This window comes from Perca fluviatilis, chromosome 15 (assembly GCF_010015445.1).
Source record: "Perca fluviatilis chromosome 15, GENO_Pfluv_1.0, whole genome shotgun sequence".
In the NCBI taxonomy this organism is placed as follows: Eukaryota; Metazoa; Chordata; class Actinopteri; order Perciformes; family Percidae; genus Perca; species Perca fluviatilis.
In genome coordinates, this window is record NC_053126.1 from 19,316,809 (window position 1) to 19,336,334 (window position 19,526).

General features: G+C 40.5%; 1 protein-coding gene across 4 annotated transcripts in view; it reads left to right on the forward strand.

Moving 5' to 3' along the window:
- znf385c (zinc finger protein 385C) overlaps window positions 1-19,526 on the forward strand; it is a 137,862-nt gene that overhangs the window by 26,138 nt on the left and 92,198 nt on the right. Inside the window, exon 2 of one of the 4 annotated variants that reach the window (XM_039825108.1) lies at window positions 3,631-3,715. The exons of the other annotated variants lie outside the window; for them this stretch is intronic. The gene's annotated coding sequence lies outside the window, so the exon portion shown is untranslated. The remainder of the gene's footprint in view (window positions 1-3,630; window positions 3,716-19,526) is intronic. 4 annotated transcript variants of the gene reach the window in all.

Below are 19,526 nucleotides of genomic sequence, written 5' to 3' on the forward strand. Positions count from 1 at the left end.
GAATGGGGATCCCAATGAACAATAATAATTTACACTTGTGTTTGTCACTGTTTTGTTTCTGATCATCCCTCCACACTGATGGCCCAGTCAGAACAGCAGGTGCCCTCACCATTGACTGGCATGTTAATCCAGTTGGATTAGACCTCAATTCAGTACAAATGTGATGGAAAATGGTTTGAATTACATGCTAAGCCTCCTACTGGCCTGTAATCCACCGCCCTTTGCTTGGAAGAGTCACCCGCGGGCTAAAGAGTGTGCCGTTTTCGTCCACGTGCCAGCATGTGTCTTAGTGTGAGCCCCACACTCTCTCCACACATGAGCAAAATCCTAATTGCAAAACACATTCACATCACTGTCAAGTTTCTTTGCCCTGGGAGTGACTTCATCTCAGGCTCTCCTGAACAGACATAGTAACATAACTGATGTGTGGAGGGATGGAGGCAGTCAGAAAAGAAAGAAAAAAGATCTGATGGGCTTGAGGCATCCCCTTGGTGTTTTTTGAGCGACATGTAATCAACATGTTTGTCCCCCCTGAGCCACAGACGGCCTGGATGAAGATAGTCTTGCTAGCAAAGCAATAGATCAGTATCTCAGGGACAGTTTACCCCCACACCCATCACACATTAAACTGGCTTTGGGAGAGTTGTTTTTACCCCTTTCTTGTCACTCATTTCTTATACAACCTTATAACCCTCTATAACAAAGCAAAGTTGAAAAAAATCCCTCTGACGCCCACATCCCCCCTCTTGTTGCTTATTGCCTCTCTGCCAGGTGGTTGAGGTTACATTATTATCATGATTAACAGATGGTTAAGTAATCTGCAGAGAGAGGACTGAAATCCCCTCAATGGATGAGGCAAAGGTGAAATGTTTCAGCCGTTCAAGAACTGGGTTTGTGCCGGAAGGTATGAGTAAGGAAAGTAAATGGAGCAAAGCTCTGAATTCTTAGCTTCTCGAGACATGTTGCTGTATCTGACAGCAGAAGACTGACATTGTACTTGTCTTAAATGTCGGTTCGCCCAAACTTCACGAAGCAGAGCTTCAAATCCTGGAGTTGGAAAGCAGCAGATGACAATAACAGAGTTTAGCAGTGTCAGTTGTATTGGGGAACATGAAACTATTAGAAAATGGCATGTCATCAGAGCAGCAGGGCTGAGACAGTCACTCAGACGGATGAGAGAATATTAAATGGTAAGAGACGTTACACTTTAGGTTGAAAATCTCATGATCTAAGACTGTGTCCTGCATAAAGACCCTGAGGCAGCTGTCAGGAGTGAGACAACTTTACTCCCATCTACTGAAATCTATAAACTGCCATACCAAAATAGGCCAATAAAATTTAAAAAAAAAAAAAAACACCTCTCAGTTAATTGGAAAGCTATGAAGATGATACGGTGAACTAAATAATACATTTACATTGCTGTTATTTTCATTATATTCTTTATTTTAGTTGATTTTGGCATCATAGTTTAACTCAAAATGCATTCAGATTAAGGCATTATAATCTGATCACTAGTTTGATTCTTAAATTAAACCACTTAAGAACTAATCTATTTCTACGAGTGGTTCTTCTTCAGTAAGGCCCATTGTCTTGGCCACTCTGAAACAAATCCACACACTCAGTAGGAGTAGTTTTTCAGTAGGAATGCTATTACTGTATGGAGATTTAACTTTAAGTAGCATTTTCAATGTTGTTCACCCCACAAACCAGATTTCAACAAATTCATTAGGGTGGAGGCAGCAATCTTAGTGACAGATATCTGAAAAGCTAACTGCATGCCAATAAACTTTAAAAAGAAAAGAAGTTAGATGCATGTGGGCTCTACAGGTTTTTGTGATTTGGCTGAACGTACCCTTTAATAAGAATCTGTAACGATACAGAAGCAAGTTTGCTGGAAAAAAAGCAACAATGCTGTCCTTGGATAAATAGATGTCTAAATGATTTATTTTCACAAGCCAAGACTGTGTGTGTGTGTGTGTGTGTGTGTGTGTGTGTGTGTGTGTGTGTGTGTGTGTGTGTGTGTGTGTGTGTGTGTGTGTGTGTGTGTGTGTGTGTATATGTGTTGATCATCCTAGAGATGCATCAGGGCAGATATGAGCACAATGAACTGAACACACACACGCACACTCGCCCACACATACAGATGCCTCATGAATAGATAGTGGGGTCATTTGAAATAAGTGTTGTCCATGCGACAAGCAGAATGACTGTCCTCTGTGGAGGAGAGGGGTAATTCTCTTTCATGCATCATTAGCTGTGTGTGTGTGTGTGTGTGTGTGTGTGTGTGTGTGTGTGTGTGTTTTCAGCATCTGCCACAGCCAATCAGAGGCCACTCATCAGTCCTGGACCACTGTATGATGGTATCTCATTTCTGTCTCATCTCTTGTGTCGGGACCGGCCCTCGTTTCTTAATTTTTCTCTCGCTCATTTATGTCGTTCTCTCTTCTCCCATCTCTCCTTTTTTTCCCCTCACCATCTAAGTCTCTCAGTGACAAAGAGACACAATCAGAGCCACTCTTGTTTTTGGCTGACAGTCTATTTGGTGTTGGAAAAGTGATTTCATTTCTCTCCTCTGCTGTTATTATTTGTTGTGCAAAATAGGTTGTAATGGCCACCATTCTCCTTCTGGGATAATAGCTAGTTGAGTTCCTGATGGCATAATTGGTTAAGGAATTAGTGTGTGCTCCCTGTCTATGGACATATTGTTTGTGAGCCAGATAGTTAATGGTGAACATCTTTTCACTCACAGAGGTGCTGAGTGTACCTTTTTCGCTGCTGTCCCATACATCGTCGTCATCATCGTCGTCGTCATCATCGTGATTATTTTGACAGCCACAGCCATCCTAATCATTACTGTGCTAGTTGTGTATCAATAGTCACACACAATAACCTTTTCCTGTCCTCTCTCTGTGATCTATTTTATGGTTAGTACTGATGAATATGAATACTGATATTTTTCTAATTAAAGACGCTAATAAATAGAGTGAAGGCTGTGAGTCAGCTCAGGCCAACTAGTCAGTGAGTGTTTGGAACATAATGAGCACATGGATGGACAGCAGATACGTGGATTATTCTGAAGTGGTGATTTAAGACGTTTCTTTGGATGTATGGATGTTGTTGCTTCTGTAGTCACTCAGGTCTCTTGTTTGACTAAGATCTTGCAGCACATAATAATACAGAAGGAGTTTATAAAGACGAGTGTGTAATCCATCAGTTAATTAAAGAAATAATAGGCAGTATTTTACTAAAAAAACAATTTATAGACTGATACAAAAATAATCTCTCTGAATCATCACTTATGACCCACCAGACGTGTGTGGTTGTGTCTGTATCTGCAGAGCTCCTGGCCCTTTGCCTGCAGTTTCTCTTTTCTTATTTTTGAGAGTGGGACGTGGGGCATTAGTAGAGCGGGTCGTTCTTTATTCACAAGGTTGGCGGTTCGATCTCCGGCTCCTCCTGTCCGCATGTCAATGTGTCCTTGAGCAAGACACTGAACCCCAAGTTGCTCCCGGCGGGCAGGCCAGCGCCTTGCATGGTAGCTCGGCTTGGTTGTATGAATGAATGTGTGTGTGTGAATGTGTGAATGAGCGGCTAATTTTAAAGCGCTCCTTGTTTTCATTTACTCTCTAGCTCGCTCGACCACCCCTGCTCTCTCTCTTTCTGGCTCTGAGCCGTGGAGGAAGGACCAACTTCGAACGCTGTGTGTTTACAAACAGTAAGCAATACTTACTACATATTACATCTTAAATATATCATTATAGATGTCAATCAAAATTTCATTTCTCGTCATTCAAGCTGCATTTATTCATAAGACATACATAAGCAGTACAGTGTGTGTTTTGGCCAGAAACAAACCGGGTGTCTGCCAGAATCTTACAAATGGCAAGATTCCCATTCCTCTGCTGTTCTCAGTTTTAAGTAAAATGTGTGGAGACCCTATTAGCCAATGAGAAGTCAGTGGCAAGTGTTCTTTTGCGAACCAGTTTCATCACATTTCTATGTTGTCTCTGTGCCTACCGTGGCTGCCCCAAATGTGAAAAGGGACCGTGGCTTGAAAGAATCCACCTGGATGGCCTTAAGGCTGTTAACACAAACCTATTTGCTGATGAAGTTGATGGAGAAGCTCATTAAAAAAAGGAGCCTTTACAGCAGGAGGAGAAATTGTTGGATCCCTTTTAATTTGGACCAGCAGAGGTATGGATGATGCTGTCATAAACTCGTGCTGAATTTTCTGTGCGAACGTCTGGAGGGCCGAAAGACTCACGCTAGACCTTTTATTTCGTTGACTTTTTATCAGCTTTCAAAACTATCTGCCCACACATGCTGACTGATGAGATGCTGTTGTATTCCTCTCGAGACAAAAATATTGTGGGATGGATGATATAGACTTCATGACTAACTAATCCCAATAAGTAAGAAACAGGATGCTGTTAAAACAGCTCTGGTTTTCCTGAGGGCTTGTGTTGGCACATCATTGTTTGATGGTATATAAAAGGCAAACATATACAGTATCAGTCTGACACTAGTTGATAATCCCCTGCCAGGTGGCCTGCAGGGTTTAAGCTCCAGGGTTTGCTGTTGTCCAAGGGAGTGAGATTGAGCTCTGGCAGTGAGGCATCACTCTCTTATCTCTGTGTTTGCCAGAATGAATTTTTTTACTGTCTTGTTTCTCTGTGTGACCATCGGGGCAGCAAGCTTGTGCAGTCAGAGTTAGATCAAACAAATTGAATTATTTTTCAGCAAAACCCCAAAAATTTATTAAAACAAACTGGACAGCGGGAGTGACTGTACTGTCCCAGTACGGGGCCAGAAGTTAATAAGAGTTTAGCTGGTGGCTGCTACTGATTTTTAAGTTGTACTCGTCCAAGCTTGATCCAAGCCAAGGCCAACATCCAGAGTGACTGTACAGCCATATATCACACAGCACCTAAGTATAGTGCTGCTGTGACACCCAGTGACATTCTCACTTGTCACCACTGCATCCACTGATCCATCACACAATTCTAAGAGCGCATCCTGTGGCCATAGTGGAACAACAACAACAGCAGCTCTTCATTGTGTCACACTGACCTACTGGTTTGTTAAATGTCTGGTAACCAACCAGATTGGAGCGGTTACTTATAGCTAGCTAGATGTATTCCATTACAATTTGTTACTGTCTGTAGTGCCAAAGTTGTGATGAGTAATAAATCGATCAAAGGGATTATTCAAATTATTCTGTTCATATGTTCTGTTACAGTATTTTTGATATTGGCACCTCATTGTTTCAGTTTTTATTGATTAATCTTTCGGGGATTGCTCCATTGCTGTCGGAAATTCAGCAAATCCAGCAAATTGGCCCAAAGTTCCAGTAATATTTGAGCATTTAACCATTACCCAGCTCCAAGGGCCTAATGTCTACACCACACTTCTCTCTAAAGCATTTCATGTACAGTAGGTCTGGTATATTCGTGCCCTCACTTTAAACTTCCTCGTCAACACCTCTTTTCTCAGCTCCTGCAAGTTGATCCTCTGCTTCTAAATAGCTCTTAGTAAGTTTATTCCTCTGCTGCGGTTCATCGTGTGATCGATGAGCACCAGTTGGCTCTGTCACTACCACTAAGACAGTGATGGAGAGGCCCCCTGATCCTAGCTGTTATCCCAAAAATACATTAGGAAACGTATACATAACCAACAGCGAACTGTCTGTACACTCAAACAGAGCATGCAAATTCTGTTTAGTGCTAAATGCTGAATAATTGATATGGTGATAAAACTATTTTCCTATTGGAGTCATTGCGGCGGTTATGGCTGTTTGTGGAGGCCACAGCGGACTGTTTTGTTATTAATAGTCCGGTAATTGTGAGTGGCAACCTGATTGATTCACTTCACTTCCTGTGAGAGCAATTGACAACGCATTATCACACATCATACACAATCATGCAAATGTGTGCTTTCTCACACAAGCCCTTTTTATACACACGCACGCACGCACGCACGCACGCACCAACACACACACACACTTTCTCCTCTGGGTCTTTTATGTGCTGATAGAAAAAAAGGGGAAGATGTGCCAGCGATTGCGAAGAGGGAGGGGGAAGGATGTGTGTGTATGTGCGTGTTGTGTAGAAATACAGCTGGTGCTTTTCGCACTACATCATTTCATTACACACAGACATGCTGCAAAGTTTTTCCTCATGAGCCTACTCTGACCCCAATCTTTACAGGTCCCTTGACCTTCTCACATTAGACAGAAAATTGGCAACATGCTCAAAGAAGCAGGCCTAAATAAGTTTAGTGTGTGTTGCACCAAGTGAAGAGTCAGATGTGATATTTAGCTGTTCAGAGATGGATCTGGTCACAGTGCAAGGAGGAATGTTGACGGGCAACTTACATTATTTGGCCTACATAGTTCAAAGGTCAGGCTAATTTGTCTTTTATGACAACATGACAGTTTTGTTTATTTAAAGATGTCACCAGAAGGACTTGAACAAAGTGTCTAGTGTGTTTACTTTGTGTGCACGGAAATCTGTGTCCACCAGACTAGTCTGTTTCTGCTAAAAGATTGCATGTGATCAGGAAAACGCACAGATGTTACTGAAAGCTGATTTATGACGGTAAGGAATAAATTCTTATAAGTCGTATATATTTAATGAAAAACGTATGACATGTTACGGCCAACTTCGAGAAAAAACATGAATAGGCGACATGACGTTCGGCTACTTTGGATATTGATAGCTGTCATGCTGTCATGTCACAATAATTAAGCTAGAATTTTGCAATCACAGACAGTGGATCTGAGACTTTTATTATTTGTTCTGTTTGTGTGTCTATATTTGAGAGGGTTGTCAACTCAATACAGAGAAAGAAGTTGTAGTTAAAAGAGACCACCGCACCATAGGCTAGTGAAGGACTGGCTTTGCTTTGTGATGCTGATAGCTAAACGGTGTAAAGTGTGATTTATTTGACTGTATAGGATCCAACATAGACACAGCAGCATGTTAAGCAGTGTGCTGCAGCCGTTGTTTAGCTACTTGTCTGAAGAACAACACAGACGGTGCGTCGTGGTGCATTCAAAGTTGTTGTAAAATACCCTTTTGCCATGGTGGTTGTTTTTGTCGTTCAACAGCAATTTACTAGTGAAATACGTTATTGTTATAAGTTATAGTTATTACATTATTATTAAATCATTTAATTTTGACCATATGGGCTAAAGTTGTTTTCCCCCCTTTTGCGATAATTAGGTTTTGTCCATTTGGCTTTGTCTGTCAAAAAACACAAAGAAACCAAAAATACAACAATACTAACTTCACCTTGTATTTTCTCCCTTTTTTAGTCATTAAGTCTGATGGCTGAAAAGAAAACCACCCCCTTATGGCAGCGCTTCACCCAGCCAACACCAAAACAAAGAAATGCTGCTGGTTGCTACTGTGTGTCAGCACTACTATTGTTGAAATGGTCAATTTATTTTATTGTTCTCAGATGTTTGATAAATGCTGCTAAGTGCACTAGACTTTATCTTTTCATTGAAAAGTTTATTTGACAAAGTTAAGTTTATTTTCTTTCTTTCTTCTTACCCGTTTTGTTTATTTATACAATATATGTTTTTACATTATACATGTTTAATGTAAGTATACAAGTGCAGATTGGTGTTCAAGTATTAAATAAATGTTTTTGTTGAGAAATTTTGTGTATCTTAAGTACTTATTAGTGTTAAATTTTATCTTTCAAATAGAGGTTAAAAAAGCAAACATCGGCCAAATATCGGCCAAAAATAATCTGCAGCATATATCGGCCATCGGCTGACCCTGATTTCAAAAGATCGGCAACGGCCTGAGAAAACCCATATCGGTCAACCTCTACTTTTTTGGAAAGCATCCAAACACAGAATCAGCCTGTAGTCGTTCTGTCAGGGGTAAAAAAGCAGATACACTTCCTCATCAAACATTTGGCATGGATGGAACGCAGATTGCAGGAGCGTGCCTGATGCCATTCACCCTACACCCTCATTCCCACTGCTCGTCATCACTGCCTTTACTTTCGTGTCTCTGCAGGGGCAACCAAGTGCAGCCTCGCTCTGATTGGCACATTATGAGCACAGGCTCAATCACTTGCTCACATACAACCTTAGACCTGATTATAATCTCTGTCATACATATGCAGGGGATACACAGGGTAGCATATGAAGTTCCAAAATGTGTGACACCCACTCATGACTGCACAGAAATGAAACCAATTGTGTTTTTGAAAGGATGTCCAGTCATTTAACTCCTTGCATAAAATGGTAATACTTCAACTAAATGGATTAGCTGTGAAGATTATACTTAGATTATATGGATGCAGACATGGTAAAGCCAAAGAGCTACAGACAAACATTATTATGCGTCAGCAGGGGTGTTCATATGGTCTGTGAGTCGTGTGTGTCTTCGTGGTAGGTGGGATGCTTGGTGATATACAGTGTTGTGTGCTGTGGGAGCTCTGTGTTTAAAGGTCCAACTGAAATTAACTAAGTAGGGACTGTATGCGTCACTACCTTTTTATTCACCGTTCTTTTTACAGCATTGTTCTCCTTTCACCTGATTTTCTCTCCCCTAGTTACACTGCAAAAAGGCAATTAAATCAGTTCAAGATTACACACCAAATTGTTTGAAATGTAAGACAGAGGACGGCCAATTATTTCATGTCCTATGGTCCTGTGATAAAGTCCAGGAATGTTGGACCGGGAACTGGAAACTGTTAATTACAAAAAGGCAATTCAAGAAACTCATAATGTCTTGTTTTAACATGATTAAATCTTATGTAGGTTAATAATCATTTTAAGCACTATTTGCATTATTAAACCTTTTTTAAGGTTAAAGTATACCAGTGATAACACAGCATTTTATTTCATTTTGTTGAACTTGTTAAAGGTACAATCTTTGTTTTAAAAAAAACTAGAGTTAGATTATATATAATAGTATTGTTACATTTAAAATATGGTTGACTTGAAGCAGATCTAGACAATAAAAGTGAGCAAGCCCTATTTTGAGACTCATTAAGGCTCATTATTGTGGTTTTCTGGCCTGCAACTCTGCTCTCTTCAACCCAGTGTTTAGCTACAGAAAGCAGCTGTTTTTCACAAAAAATCGCAGATAACACATTGTACACTACCTGCCGAGCACCAAACTGCAGACCAACAAAGCTAGCTGTAAATAGTCGAGCATTTAGCAGCTAATTAGCCAGATATTCTTTCAACAATTAATACTGAACATAAATTCATCAGCTGGCCAGAAACATGACTCCAAATGAATGCTAATTTGCTGTGGATACTAAATGTCTATAAATAATTGTTTGCCATATCAACTCTGTAAGTTAATATGGAAATGTTGTGTTTTCAACTTGTTCTGCTGCTAGCAATTGACCAAAAAGTACTTTATTTTATTTTGTTGAATAGGCCTACTAGCAGTTGCTCTGGATTACACTATATTTTGCTTGCATGAAGAAGGGATTTTTGGAAGTGTACATAAAGCATGCTATGTTAAACCCACTCTCTTTACTATTCTTCTTGTGCTACTTTCAGTCACTGTACTCATCTTCCCAGCATCTATATACATATTGCCTCCCCGCTAATCACTTCTTTTTGTCCCTGTGAGTAGCATGGTAACATAAATAAGTACTCTCAGTTCTGGGCAAGTAATCCTTCCTCTTGTCGGAGCTGGCATTGGGAGTGCGATGGGGACTGATGGATGTAGGGGCAGCTTATTGGCAAGGACAGCTTGCATGCCAGCATCAACACCATAGTTGATCCCCGGATAATACAGTTGGATACCCACTCTTAGATACACACACACACACACACACACACACACACACACACACACACACACACACACACACACACACACACACACACACACACACACACACACACAGGTAGACATGCGAATCACACTCACTCACCCACATGCTGAAACAGCAGTTCAGCAGCAGCAGTTGTGCTCTTTATCTCCCTTTATTGGGACAGCCCTGCCGTTGGTCTTTCCTCTGAGACAACTTTCTGCAGCACCAATGGCGCGTATCTGTCATATTGTCTGTGGGAATGTGCATACTGTATGTTTTGTTTTATGTAGTATGTCTCATTTGAAATCACAGCTCCACTATGTTCAGACAGCCATTTCTCTTTCTTTCCTGTAAAAATCCCACATTTGATGCCAGATGCTTTGAGTCAAAGTCGCTCCACTGTTTGTGTGCTTGTTGCATAAATACCACCCCTCACTAAATTACATTTGCTTACAATGGTGCAGGCAATTTGTCAGTGTGTCTAACCGCGTGTGAGGGAGACCGACTCAGCTCTCTGTGTCTAATGAATTTCCTCCTACAGAACTAATGTCATTAAGGACAGGTAGGAATTAGACTAATGCAATCAAATCCTCGCACTAAGTACAACTCTCCCCAGTCGGGCCCAGATACACCACACCGATGAAAAGAAGCAGCTCATTTAAAGTGCTTGTATACATCACCGGCATCAACGGATGCGCCTCCTCCTTTGAAGGTGTCATCCGGTAGATTCAGTGAGTGGAAAATACATGAGATGGGTTGAATCTGCCAGCGCAAAATCTAGTGGAAGTTTTTTGCCTTTTAATTGGGCAGGACATATGAGAAAAAAATTTCAGTGTTATCGTGCCACATCTTACTCTCCCATTCTGAAAGTGTGTTTAGTGTTGCAGCATGTCAAGGAGGAGGAGGAGGAGGAGGAGGAGGAGGAGTGATGTAGCAACTGTGTCACTCTGTGCTGCTCTCTGACCTGTTAAGGGGAAAAGGTTGGCAGGTTTGATGATGTTTTTTTCATGTGGCCACTAAGGGGTTCTCATGATAATGGATAATAGACGAAAACATAAGGGCAAAAATCAGTAATTCAAAATGTCACAGCACTCAATGTGTACTACATTATCACACATGCTCGATGATTAGTGAAAATATAAAAGCACAATCAATGCAAAGGGTTAATTAACATGGCATTTCAGAGTTAACACAATATACAATCTACACATATAGCAGGCACCTCTGTTCACAGTCACCTTCATTGTTAACAGTGACGTTATGATGATATCAAAGTAGACATCTGATTTAACTGTTTCCTGTGGCAGGGACATTTGGATTTAAATAACAAACAGGCCTTTGTGCCTCTTTGTGCGTGTCTGTGTTATCTTTACTGTATAGAGATTCTTTTAAATAGAATTAAAATGGGAGTGAAAATATATTTCTATGGATGATTAACTTTTAAGACAGACAGCATTGTATGGAATATTCCAAAACACTATAAGCAAAGATAAAGTATACATTTTTAATTATATAAGTTTAAGCAGCATCATCAACGTGTCACATTTTAGAATTACTTTTTTTTTTTTTTTTTTAAGTGAATTTTTATAAAATACAGTACCTGTTGAGGCCTCACTGGGTTTGATCCTATTCATGTAAAGATGTTTAAAGTGCAAAAAAATTAAATCACAGTGTTTCCTCTAGGATTTTTTTAGCAGTGGGGGCAGATCCCCCAATGAATTTCCCCCAATATGTTTGATGAATGTATGAAATAATCACGGTTTAGCCTACTATGCCATGATATGATATCAAGAATCAACAGCCACGTGCAATTTAGCTAGCAAAATGTGCAAGAACTATAGACTAATACAGGCTTAAATGAACTGACAACATAAGTTTTAAGACTTACAGTTGTAAAGAATGCACACATGCCATCTCAACCAGGTCCTCCGGACAGCATGTCTCTTTTTTTCTTTCTCCCTTTTCTCCGAGTGGCACGCGTGCCCACTCGCGTTGTGAAGCGCGTGTCTGCGCTATTCTCCGTCGACGTGCTCTTTACAATCACTGCTGATAGACGGCTTTTTGTATATATATTTCTGATACCGTGGCGGGAGAAATCTAACCGTGGCGGACCGCCACTTGCCAATCAACATAGAGGAAACACTGAATCAAATTACAAAGAAAGAAAAGAAAGCTTTAATTATACAAGAGTGTCTTTGCAATTAAAGGAATAGATGTTCTCCTTTTCAAATCTGGAAGGCTATTTTATTAAAGTTAAACGAAATGTACTGTAAGCACAAACATGTTAAGTCCCAACCAGCATACTTCAACCGACACATTTTCAAAATGTGGCATAACACCTTAAGCCTTTAAGGTACTGTAAGGCTGTCACCACAGTTTGCACTATAATGCATCACAATGGCAGTTTTAAACGTGCAGTGACTGATTTAAAGCAAAGCACTGATTTGAAGTGATGTGCTGGTGGAAAAGACGAACATGGCTATGTAAATGTCATGGCAGCAGGGGTCCTTGACGTTCCCTCCCTCTCTTTCCCAGCTTAGGTGTCTGAATATGTTTAGGTCATTCTTGTCTAAGTGTGTGGTTAAAACATCATGGTTTCCTCAGTTTTACTGTACATGAGAGGCTGTGTGAGGGGATGTCTGCTGCTCCCAGAGGCTGTTCCTAGCCGCAGGTGCCAGCTGATTCACTGTGGTGTACTTTTATTCATATTGAGTTAGAATCATCCGCCCACTTTAAAACATATTAGTGGGATAAGATGTTTACATGGAGGGAGGAGTGTGTGCGTGTGTATTTGTCTTTTGTGTGATGATACTGTGTGTTGTGCGTGCAGGAATGTGCAAGCAGAGAAAGAAGTTGCTTAAGAAGTTTTTTAAGTATAAAAAACAGTGCTGCACCTGTTCCCAACTTCCATCCCTCTTCCTCCTCTTTTCTGTTTCCTCCCATCTCCATCAGTCATGCTATCAAGGCTAGGGCGGCCTCTCTGTTCTCTGCAGAGTGAATCCAATACCTGTTTGTCACACAAGCTGTGTGGGAAAATTACATAGTTTTCACTGGAGTGTCAGAGCTCTACCCATAGCTATTGGAGCGTAATAGACAATAATTGCATTGGTGTTTAGAGAAGGAGATGAGTTGATAGACGCACATCACTCTTACAGAGCCTGTATTATCACTTTTAAATATATATATATACAGGATTAGAGTCTCTTATCTAAAAGCAAAAATCCATCTACTCTCCCTGCAAAAACCATGTCCTGTCAGCTCTGAATTAATCCCATTCCCCAGGCATCTGACAGAGCTCACAACACCATCTGTATCTTGATACAGCTGGCTGTAAATTTATAGTTAAAATGAAACTAGCGTAAAGACTTTCCTCTGGGATGGTGGACGGAATTTTTTGTGTCTTCAGTTAGAGTAAAAGGTAGTGAAGGGAAACCAGTGAGAGTCGGTACCAATAATTCTGAGTGATTCTCTGAGCATGTTTAAGTCAGCGGTGGCAAATGTCCTTGATGCATCTTCTGAATCTGGTCATCAGAATACCTCGGCATTCGCCAAGCTCCACCAACATGGCCCTAAAACTGCCAGCTTTTTGTTTAGCCAACGGATGCCTCCTGGCATATAGGTGACCACTCATTAAGAAATTAATTGGAATTATTCCTGGCTGGGAACACATTTTTCAACATATCTTGCAAATGTTGCTGACCATACCACGTAACTTGTTTAGCAGGCAGAAAATGAAGGAACTAAAAGCACACACAATTAACACCTCTTAAATAGGCCTTTGGAACAAAATGTTAAATACTGTATCTCTTCATCTGTGTGTGCAGAGCTGGGTGTGTGTGTGTGTGTGTGTGTGTGTGTGTGTGTGTGTGTGTGTGTGTGTGTGTGTGTGTGTGTGTGTGTGTGTGTGTGTGTGTGTGTGTGTGTGTGTGTGTTTGTGTGACTGTGGCTGAGCCTGGGTTTGTCTGTGTCTAAGTATATCTAGTGTTGTATGGAACCTCTCCCAGTGTATGTGGTTACTCCTATTGGGCAGTTCCCCAGTTGAGTTTGTGGTGAAATGTGAACAAGGCGAATATGGGCCTGTTTTCCTGGGCTAACTATAGCACGCTTGAGGCAGACGGATGTTTGAATAGTAGTGCAAAAACTGGATTGGACTGTTTTTTTGTGGTCGAAAAATGAAATGGGCCACACTGGACAGAGTCAGCCTATTTGGTGTAGTGGTTGTGAGCCTTTTGCAAATTGTAAAACCTGTTTTTTTGGCATCTAGGAATAACATAGTAGAGAGAGACAAGGCACACAACATGCGCCTGTGAGATGCTGAGCACAAGACAAGGAAAAAATGAGCTAATTACTTTTAATCTCAATGCAAAAATACTTTAGTTATCAAATGTTTTGACAAGGGCTTTTTAGAAGTTGAATTATGCATCTGTGACTGAAATGTTGGTTAAAATATGGTTTACATCTGTACTAATAATATGCAATCCTTTTTATCCTTTGTCTAATATACTTTAATAAAGAAACCTACAGTATATGTTGCAGACCACTATAGTAGACTAAGGTCACTTAAAGATTCATACAGTTAAATATGTCCAGAGTGAACTTTTGGAGGGATTGCCATGAAAAAATACTTACAAAACTAATTTTCATCAATAATCCAAAATTATCCTTAAAATGTTTAACCTTTGCATATTTTCCATAAAGGCATTTGGATTTGACGGAACAGATATGGACCGTCATTGTACCTGTTTTTCTGACATGTAAAATTGGTTCCTTGATACTAGATGTGCAGGTCTGTGTATTGTTACACAGGCTGCCATTTCTTTCATCAGAAGTCCCCCTTCTATCTTGACTATCTCTTTCTCTTTTGTGCTCTAAATTCCTTTCTTTTATCTTTTCTAATACCCTCTGGCTGATGTTTGTACTAACCTGCACCTGCGTACACATATATGCAAGAGCACCCACACTCACATACACACAATGCCTCAAATACAGCCTCAATGATAGGATCAGTGTGATGCTGTATAAATTTCCCCCGGTGAATTATTATTTTTTTTGCTAGGACACACTGACACACTCTCATGCACAAGCAAACACATGCATACAAGTAAACACACACACACACACACACACACACACACACACACACACACACACACACACACACACTGTGTACAAATGCCCTCTCTGTGTGTTGCCAAAGGACTGCTGCAAACAAAGATTAGAGAAAACGCATCAATTTATGTGCCATTGCTTTTTATTTACTCTTGGGCTGATGCTGGGGGTGATGGGGACTGCAAACACTTGGTCCTAGCTTTCGACTCCCAAAACAGCTGCACTGCGGTTGTAACTTCTTTTTCAATAAGCACCGAACTGATCCCTGTATAATTACACTCATTAAAGAACCGTAGCTTGGGCTTTACATAATCAACACTGATACACTGGACACAAAGACATGGCGCTTCAAAGACCTCGGGCCAGTTCTATAGTTGTAGTAATGACAATACAGCGTTGATGATGACAGTAATGATACTTTGATGATGCCAATTATACAAGCGCCTTTGTGCTCACTTCACCAATCTCTCTCTCACTTTTCCATACGTCTCTTTCTATCTCTCGGCCATTACTGACCTGATGTAGTGAAGGGCCTCAAGCTTTGGTTTATTGTCAAGAAAAATTAGATCCATATCCACCTGATATATGTCAGATATGGAAACGGAATATCCTCGTCCGCAGTCATATTGCTTACAGCCATCACTGTTATTCTGCTTAATGGTGAGAAATGCTAACTATTGACATTTTTGCATCCAACTGTTTAGTCAGGGGTCTTTTTCCTCTGACTACCTTTTCCTTCACACGTGTATACGTTTATCTCCTCTGAGGCAGTGTATACAGGATATGAATGTGTGTTCTGGCTGCTTGTCAGCTTGATAGGATTTTTAATTTTGTTTGTTTATATTGCTGAGGTCAGTCCATGTGTTCTAGGCAGCAGAGGTTGTATTTAGTCAAAATCTAGTCTAAATGTCTCTGTGTATTTGGGCATGTTTGCTGAATTTCTATTTTGTTTACAGAATCTGAGCGCAAGTTATGTTTGCAACTGTGCCGGTAACTGTACATAAGCATGTGTGTATGTACGCATGACATTTTGTATTGTATGTGACCTGTGTGAGAACCATTGGTGTCCCATTGGTTTGCACTTGATGTTGGTGCCCCCCTCTCATCAGTGTGATTTAGGAGCTGCTAACATGCCTGCAGTGTTTGCACTGGTCCATCTGGAGGCCAGTTTCTGCCTGCATCAGGAAGCGACTACGCCCCCATGCCAACTGTGGCCACAGTGGATTGGTGGGGGTGCTCATCGCGGTGGGTTGGTGGTTAGAGCTGATTTGAGCTGGGGAAAGTGCTATAGTATTTCAGGATCAGTGAGCAGCAGACACAAGATCATAAATAGAGTTTTTATTGCTGAGCTGCTATGCTGGGTGAGCCTGGGTCTTTCAGCAAGATCACAGCAGTGATTGATGGTTCCCATGTGCCAAGGGAGGATGGTGTGGGGTGTAGGCGGAGGAGGGGCACATCAGACAGGGGAAACAGCGGACATGGCAAGGCTGGCAGAGCCTCCTGCCCTCTCTGTCCTCCCCCAGGGTTACCCCCTGACAATCTCCTGCCCTGCGTCAGCCTACAGATCTCTGTGTGCAGACACAGCATGAGCTCTTGTCTCACACAGCTTTTACCTAGAGCTGGAAGAGTCTTTAAAGTCTCTGCAGGCTAATCGGTTCAACCACATACACACAGGTAAAAGCCATAAAAACCCTTTGGTCATTTTGGATTCACAGCCATTGTACACAAAAGTAGTTTGTCCCGTTCACTCTCCAGGTACCAGACACTTTAGAGTGAAGTGCGGGACACAGAGGAACGTCAGACATGGCATCCATTGTTTTTCCATCCATCAGTTCTGCTATGGACGTGATGCAAAACAACAACTTATTATAATGTTAGGTGGGTGTGAGTTGATTTTTAATATTTGCATTTGAGCTGAAGCTATGAAGATGGCTCTAAATCTTAAGTATTTTTTAATAACATTTAATATATTCATGACAAAATCACTAAAGCAAAAATTGAAGTTACAAAAACATCTTTAGGTTTTATTTAACACGCAAAATCTCACCTAAACTGTTTCATCAGGCTTCTGTAGGTGTGTTTGATTACATTTGATTATCAGTGACCAGTGTCATCAGATTCTGATTAAATGTTGCTAAGTGAAATAACCAAATGGTCCCAAAATTGGCTGAAAGGACCCATTCACTCATAAAGAGCTGATTGGGAAACTATGTTTTTTAGGGCCTTTACAAAAGTGAAGATTTGTTAATCTGCCTACTTTACCAAAGGATTGAAAATATTAAATCTCTGTTTTAAAAAAACTCCCATTCAAAATGCAGATAGTGTAAATATCCAGTGAATCTCTAAGGGAAGCTTTATTTACACCAAAGCACCCAATGCTAAATTTACTGCTTTTACTGTTAGGGTATTTTGTCAGATGTGTGCCAGACTGGTCTCTATGGTAACAGTCATGCTTATGCCATTTCTGCAGAAGGCTAAACTGTATCACAAAATAGCAGGTATGAGGTTAAGACCGACTTTTGTAGGCTAGACATTGCACTGCTATTTATCATAAAAAGCACAAGTGATCTTTGAGATCATCTAATAGTCGGTTATATATATATATATATATATATATATATATATATATATATGTGTTCTATATTCTATGAAGAACTGCCTCTTAGTGCACGGTGATGGAGGACAGCGGGATGTAATATGCTCTGTATGTTAAGTTCTGCAGTTCTTCATTGAAGGTTTTGTTTTTACAACCATGCTAATTTGGGGCGGCTAGCTGAGTAGTTTGGCAGGAGTGTGAGGAGGTTGCGTGGTTAAGGACCACAGAGATTTTTTTCATTCAGTGCCAGAGAGCAGCATTGCTCAAAGCTTTTGAGAAAACATCTGATGGAGCCTCTTGAGTGCTCCCAGATTGGCAATGTGAATAGCAGCTTTCATGGAGGCTGCTTGGCCTAATGTGTTTTGAGCTGTGTGTTTGTGAGAGATTTTTCATGCATGTAGGTATGCATGCATCATAGACTCCACTTTCCTCCACACTACTTTATGTGTGTGTGTGTGTGTGTGGTGTTTACATAAATAACTTGAGGCAGAGGCAAAAAGCCTGCAGCAGAAACACACAGCTGGGTGTATTTCAGGGACTTTTTCCAATGGTGATGTCTCAATCCTTCACAGAGCTACTGTAGACTTACCTTTTAATTTATTAATAGAGACAGTAGCTGCATATGAAACAAAAAGCTCTTCCCTCTGACTGTCTATCCTGGGAAGGCTTCTTCTCTGAACACAAAGCCCTCGATGGAAATACTGCAGTTTTCGAGCAGCAGCCTTTTTTGTCACTTTGCTTGTTTGTCTCTTTCAATATCACTGTCCTGCTCTCCTGTTAACCCCCAATACTGTATACAGGTTTTCACTAGAGCCCGACCGAAAGGATTTTTAAGGCTGATATCGATGAACGATTGGTGATTTAAAAATCCGATATATATATATATATTAGGGCTGTGAAAATAACGCGTTAATTTCGATTAATTAATCTTCCATATTGACGTTTGACCCGGAGCCATTCTAGCCACTATTCGACTGTAAAATGAAGGAGGGAGACGAGAATGTGCTGCCTGGATCATTGATTGGAACATTTAGCTACTTGTTACTTCTTCTTCTTGTCTGCTCTTCTCTCTGATGCTCTGAAACGGACGATACAGGCAACACGAACACCGCTGCACGTGACGCTAGTTAACACTATACTCGACAGCAGCTAACGTTAGCCTACCGCTAGCTAGTAGCAGAATTAAACACTGTTAAAATGCTGACAGCTAACGCTAAACGGTGTAAAGTTTGATGTGTTTTACTGTAGAGGACTCAACACCGGTATGTAACAATCTGCTAGCCTGACAAGCCAGCTGCCACTAGGGTGCGTCTAGATTTCTAGGCTAACAATCTGCAGCTGCCGTCGGAAAAACAACACAGACGGTGCGTTCAATGAAACTGGTAAACTACAGCCTCGTGGTGCATTTGAAGTTATTGTAAATGTCCTTTTCCCATCTGGTGGTTGTTTTGTCGTTCAACAGCAATTTACTAGTGAAATAAGTTATTGTTATAGATTATTATCAAATCATTTAATTTTGACCATATGGCCTTAGCAATAAACAAGCCCTTCTTTAATGTACCCTTCTTTTTTCTTTTCTTTTTTTACTTTCTTAAAAAGTATCGGTTCAGGCACCGTTAATTATGTATGCGATTAATTTCGATTAATTAATCACAGAGTATGTAATTAATTCGATTACATTTTTAATCGATTCACAGCCCTAATATATATACATATAAAAATCCAGAAACGTGTAACAAAACATAAACAGATTTCCCTAACATTAGTTATTTGTAGTTATTTATGAGTCCTCACTAAAATAATATAATGCAGTTTACACAACAGAACAGAGGAACATCAAAATATATTAAAGTTCTGATAAATAAAATGTATAAAAATACAAGCTTAAGATATAAAACTTAAAGGGTTAAACACGAGTGTTGCCAACAGGGATGTTGTAGAGCGCTTTCTGGTGGACAAACTATGCAACACTCATAACATGGTTGAATATCGGCCGATAATATCGGCCTGCCGACATCGGTCG